Source organism: Anser brachyrhynchus (genome assembly GCF_964034855.1).
Source record: "Anser brachyrhynchus genome assembly, chromosome: 14".
NCBI lineage: Eukaryota > Metazoa > Chordata > Aves > Anseriformes > Anatidae > Anser > Anser brachyrhynchus.
In genome coordinates, this window is record NC_137709.1 from 5,990,333 (window position 1) to 5,997,065 (window position 6,733).

The following is a 6,733-nucleotide window of genomic DNA, read 5'->3' on the forward strand; positions in this document are numbered from 1 at the left end:
AAATAAATTGCATGTTATAGACTTACGATAGAAGAGAGGAATGAATTTGTTCCATGAAACAAAAATCCGTTGGAGACAAAGCTTCCCCAAATATTTTCTCCCCGCTAAAGATGTCCTTGCTGCCAAAAGGACACTTCCATGAAACCAAAGGCTGGCAGCACTGTAAGTTTTCGAACTATTTAGAGCTGAGGACAGGCTATGACCCTGCTCTGTTGGTGTCAAGGGCAGATCCTCTAGCAGTTACAGATATTCTTGGAGTCAAAGGGATCTTCCCACTGCCGGCTCCTAGCCAGAAGCACATCAGTGAGCCCACCGAGCCAGGCTCCTCGCCGCAGGGCTGAGTGTCTCATCAAAGCTTGTCTGGAGCCAGTGTGGGTGACCAAATGAATCTCCTGCAGGGCTCCTCCTGACTGTCACCGTCACCCTTCTGGAAATGCTGCTGGGCTGAGCTGGCCTGGGGACACTTCACAGCCTTTAGGAGAGGTGCTGAGCTCCCCGTGAAACACCCTGCTTCTCATGCTAGGTCACTCTTTCTGCTGACATCATACAAGTCTTGCATTATCAAAATATTTATTTCTGGATATTTCTTAATTGCCAAGTGGCCGCTAGCAGATGATTAACTTGGAATCGACACCACAGGTCGGGGTGCCTCTAACCATCCCATGCAATGGTCGCTCACGTGCCAGAGGGACACAAGAGCAGCTGGGACACAGCAATATTGCCATTTAGAAACGGCACCATCGGTAACCTGTTCCTTATTACTGGCTGCTCCGAGAGCTCTCGGGAGTCCCCAGGTCTCTTATCAAGCTTCCAAGCTTGACAAAACACACTGACATTTGCAGAGCAGAGGCTGTGCTCGAGGCTCTGAGCGCTGGAAATTTCACCTCTGAAACACTTAAGTTTGCTCTGAGAATTCCTTCCCAGCTGATTTCCCGAGCAGATATGTCGGTAACAAGCTAAAGCTCATGCAGAGAGCACAGGTTTGGGGCTTTTATTTCTCCTCGTCTTAAGGCGATACATACAGCAGGCACTAGATCAATGCGGGGTGAGTGGGGTCCTTCAGTCAGGGCTCTGTCGGTGTCACAGACGTGGCACACTCCTGCACAGCCCGGTGCTTCATCCCGCTGTATGAAGGCCAGATCCATCCCCTGGTGGCTTTCTGTCCTGCAGTAACGTGTGTCCTCTGCCCTTACCCACAGAAGCCCAAGCAAACAATATCAAATGGCACATGTTTTATTCAATGCGCCCACAAGTGTACCAGCAGAAACATTGCTCTGAGCCTTTCACAAGGGCTCTGTGGGGAAATATGGCCAGACGAGGAGAAGAAGCAGCTCCTCTGACATATGCTGATATGAGAGGGGCCGGACAGCCCTTCTGCTGAAGGAGGTCACAGACAGCTCAGCATTTCCCTTGGTATCAGGTGTTAATCTTACTGTTGTTGCGGCTAACCCGGTCTGAAACCAAATTAGACTTTTGTTTGGGCAGGAGCTGTAGAGTTGGCGCTTTCTTTGTACGCCTTTGTCTTTCAGCTCTGTTATTGTGTGATTTCACCAGGTCTCTGAATGTGCTGGATTTTAAATAAGGCCTCAGGATCAGCCAACGTGGTGAAAGTCAGAAATTAGTGCAATAATCCAGAAAAGGAAAGGATTCTGGGTTCGAATGGGTGAGCAGAATTTGGTCCCTTGCATTGGAAAAAGCAAAGCTTTGTCTTCCTTTCAGTTTTCCCTTATCTAGCTTGAGATTCTTCAAGTGCCAAAAATAATATTGCATATTACTGCCAGAACATTTATCTTCTCGTTGAGCTCATTTCAGTGGAGGGATTTGTTCAGGAGGGCCTGGGAGGGGAAGTAGGATAGGTTTTTAATGCTCGTCCTTATCTCTAGTCTCAGTGTTTTGCAAGTTAAAAGACAAATCAGAAAAAGACAAAGTCACTCACACACACCAAGGGAGGTACCAATTTATCTTCAGACAACACAACCTCTATTTAATTTTCTATCCAGACACCCCAGCACCTTTTGCCAAAGTGTTACATGAATATGGGGCTGAATGAGGCTGTGGGAGGAAAGCATTTTTCTGCTGCTAATGGCAATACCTTAGTGTCACTCATGATTTATAGCCAGCAAAGAATGCTTTTTCTGGTCTATGTTCTGCTCAGTGTAATGAGTATAGGAGGAATAGTGCGGACGCCTCATGGAGCTCACAGGAGGAGACCTTCATTAGTTCAGTCCTCTCCAGTGTGGCAGCAAAGACTGTGAACATTAGAGGAGAAACCCTTTTGTTTCTAACTAGCTTATTGAAGTGCGTGAGCATGGAGTTGTCGCCGTGTCACTCTGCTAATGTGTCAGCCACTCTGCTGATGTGCCACAAACCTTCAGATACTGCTCGTCTCCAGGACGGGAGGGCAGCTCAGCTGCAAGGTGCGTCTCGCTGCGGTGTGGAAGGCAGAAGGGTGATGGGTCAAAGGACGAGATTTCAAGCTATTAAGGAGAGGATGTGCCCCTGGATGAAATTTTGAGGTTAATATGTCTTTCTCTATGAAACGCGGGGTAGATTATTGGCTCGGCTGGGACCAGGATGAGTAACATCAAAAGGGGACTGAACTCTGCCACGGTGCAGGAAGAACAGGGCCTCTACTAAAAGAGAGACAAGAAAGAAAGAACAGCAAACCTGGATCCATCACGCCCTGTATTCTGTCTTAGACCACGGCAATAACAGACGTTTAGGGAATGGGTGCTAACTTTACCACTTTGGTGGTCCATTACCCCATATTCCTAGCAGCAGCCACAACTGTTGTATTAGAGATCTTAGGGGGAACGTCCCTACCCAGATCATTTGTTGTCCATTTCTAGGCTTTTCATTCATGAATTTGTCTGATACCTCCCTGACCGTTCTGGCTGTTTCCCCAGCCTCCCTGGGGCAGCCCATTCCAGAAGCTCATTCCCCTCTTTGTAAAGAAGCAGTGCTTTTATCTGTCAAAGCCAGTCCCTAATAGTTTCAGCAAATGCCCTCTCATTCTAGCACGGTGCTGAACAGCAGCTGGACATTCAGCTTCTCCACTGCTTTCTTCATTTTGTACAGCTTGATGCTATCTTCCTTCTCCAGACTTCTCTTCCAGCTCAAGTCCCATCTCCTCCTAAGGCAGCTTCTTCATTCCTGATCATCTTATTTACTCTTCTGTGGACCTTGTCCAGTCCCACAAATATCAGAAAGGGCTGAATTTTGCTCCCAATTCCCATGAAGGAGTGGGATCTGTCAGCTTTAAATGAAGGCTCTGCTTAGTACCTTTGCTTGAGATCAGCTTGATGAGGGCTTTTAAGTATGTGTGGGGGAAGGACACCTCCTGGTGAGATGTCAGGCAGCCTCTCTGTGGCTGCAGCATCACCGTGTTCCTATTGAAATCGGATTACACTGGTCACCGAGTCAGCTCAGTGAGGCATGAAGTGCATCCCCAGTTCTTTTTATGAAGGCCAGAGCCACAAGGGCAGTCAGATCCCTACCTCTCCTTGAACTCTGGATTCAATAGATTTATCCAGGGGCAAGGCTGATCCCTGACTAGTGTCTAAATCGCAGCTTCCTCTGTCCGTTCTACAAAGCAGAAATGTGAGGAATTGTGCATTTCAGGAAAGGAGTGACAAGTATTTGTTACTCAGCAACTGTCGCTCCCACATATTTTGGAAGAATTTGAGAACATCCTGCACCTCGGAGAAATCAATAGCTTAGCTGAGGAGGAAGAGAACTGGCAGCTAGTCCCCAAAACTTTGAGCTGGGAAGAGCTCTTGGGGCCGATGGAAGGAAAAAGTGCTTTATGTCTGCATGCTCCTCAGCTTGTCTCCTCAACGTGACTGTCTGCATCACTTTCTGGGCTCTTCATGGTGAAATAATCCATTGTTCTGCCATTTCTGTCTCACAGAGGCATTTCACAGCCATCTGAATGTGCTCTAATCCACCTGCCAGCTGCAATCGGCACACAGCATGGTTGTATTCCTGTCAGCCAAGACTGGAGCACCAGAAACAAAAACCTTCAAAAGAGGAATCGACGAGAGATCTGCCTATGAAAACCGGGGAGGAGGCACTCAGGCCTGGGGGCTTGGTGGAGTTACACACGGTGTACCTTCAGAGCAAAGCCAGGCGGCGAGGCCAGGGCAAAATCTGACTTGCTTTCTGCCGTGGTGGCTGACTTCAGACAGGAATTCAGACGTGATTATTAAAACAATAATTTAGGGCTTCAGTTGCTGGGAGCTAATCTGCAGGGTCGAACTCAGCAGATGGCTGAGTAAGTGGACCCCAGCTAATGCATTTATGCAGTGGTTCAGCGTTTTTGGTCCAGTTTTGTTACTGACAACTTTGCTATGTGAAATCCCATTTCTGTTTCCTAGGTTAGATAGAAGAATCGAGTGGTTTCAAAGTGCAGATCTCAACTCTCCAAGACAACCCTGCAGTACCCAATTAAGCAAAGCTAACGTAGCAAAACTAGCATGGCAAGAACTGACTGAATCTGTCTGTTGCTTGAAGGAGAGCAGGAACGCGAGAATGCTGCGGAGACAAAGACGTCTTACAGGGCTCGTCGGTCTATGTAAAATCTGCCTGGCACTGCAGGTCTTCATTGTGTGAAATTCCAATTGGCTTCAAGCAAAGTCAGTGGGAGCTGGGTCTTTAATACCCAGTAGTTTGTTTGGAAGTCCTGGTCTTTGCAATTATGTCATTAGAAGGACATGAGCTAATCTGCGCAACCCAAGCAGCTAGAGCAGCCTGGAAGGAACTTCTCTCTCTGAAATGCAGCTATTGAAGTATTTCTTGTAGATTTCTCAGACAGTGGGGAAATGTTCGGGGGTATTTTAGTCAGGTGCATGCTGTAAGAATAGTATAAGAAAAGATCATAGGAAATAAATGGAGGAGACCTGGAACTCCTCTGCCTAAACCATTTCTGATTGCAGGGAGCCTCATCTCCTCTGAGGCTCCTGTGATGGAGGTTTCACCCTGCACGGTCTGCTCTGAGCCCTTCCCAATGTTTAACCAATAAACCTCCCTGACTGAAACCTATTACTTCTTGTCTCCTGGTAGACAAGGTTAGGAATTTATTACCTTCTCTACCACACCTTTACATTTTTAAAGGGTATTATCATGCATCTTCTCCACCATTTCTATGCTAAACCAAGCCATTTTTGGTGCTTTCTCATAGGGCTCATCTGCTGTACCTCTGCTTGCTCTTGCTGCTCTCCTCTGGACTTTCTGTGCTCAATAGCCAGCAGTCTTGCAGGCAAACAAAAGGAGTGAAGGAGGTAAAAGGGTTCTGCAGAAATGTTTGGCTCTCAGAGCAATCATGTATACTGGAATGCCTAATTGGGAACTGCTCTTTTCCAAACACAGTGGCTGCCTCTACACTGTGGCAGGAGCCCAGGGTCTTTGTTTCACCGACAGCAGAGCTATTTCCATGTTCTGACTCATCAGCGGCTGTTTCTACACGGGTGAAAGCAGCAGCACTTTGCAGCACCACTCTAACCCTGCCAGGTGAAACCCACCGTGAAGCGAACGTTACCCTGCGAGTGGCACCAGTCCTGCAGAGCTCTGCCCCTTGTGGGCCTTGCCTCGTGTGTGGGGCTCTGGGTACGGCCATAGCATGAGCACACACGTGGCTCCAGGATGCAGTGACACAGCTGATGGGACACCACGGATGGTCACTGTGTCCAAACTTGCCTTTCCCAAAGAAGCTGGTGTCTCTCTCCGAGTCAACCTCAGGACTATTTCTTGTGCTGCTCGGTGCCTTTCTTCACGCTCCATCCCCATTTTGAGTGCCGCAGTCACTTCCTTACCCCCTTTCATCTACAAACAGGCCCAGAGAAAAAAACTTCAGGCAGTAATTGGAGCCCTGCTCTTGGATCCAGAGGCACTGGTGGAAGAGGTTGCAGCCTCAGCTCTGCCAAGGTGCTTGAGCAAACAGCTCTCCCTGCAGACCAGCAAAACGTGGGCAGTGCTGGCTTCTCACTGTCCCGGTATGCCCGTGCAGGACAGCTCTAATTGCTGTTTCTTCCACTTTCCCTCAAAGAACAGCTCTTATATTGTACTTCCTTGTACTGTATTGTATTGCATTTCCTTGTATTGTGGATAGAAAGTTTAAAAAAATCAGCTGGTTCTCTCTCCCAGCTTTATCAAATCCTAGATGAACTGATCATAAACTGCTGAGCCTTTCTTTCCTCTTCTGTGAAACAAGGCGACTATAGCACTTGGAGGCTTGTAAAACATGTCATATATGCTAGCTGAATAGTGCTACTGTGGTAAAAAGCATTATAATTGAACACATTATAATTACGTTTCCATCACTTGTGTACTAAGAAGACAGACCTTACTTGGAAAGCGCTGTTAAATACTCACAGAAAAACAAATTTTGAATTCTCAGGGGTAAATATTTATTCCAGATTCTCAAAAAAGGAATGATTTGTGAATCCACGTGTGGGACGGTTATTAATGGCCACAGTGCCTGGAATTTTTCAGCAGCATCTGCTGCTTTCAATGTGGACCATGAATAGTTACTGAAGGATGACCACAGGCTTTGCTCCACTGCTCATAAGCATTTCTGAATTGTCTGGACAAGAATAATTCTAAACAAACCCCGACACTGTTATTTTATGTTCCAAGGAAGATAATTAAAAAAGCACAATTTTTAGCCAGTTCGTATTGTTGTCTTATGCTGTTTTTTATTCGTCTCCCTGATGACTGCTAAAATGTGCAGTTGGAA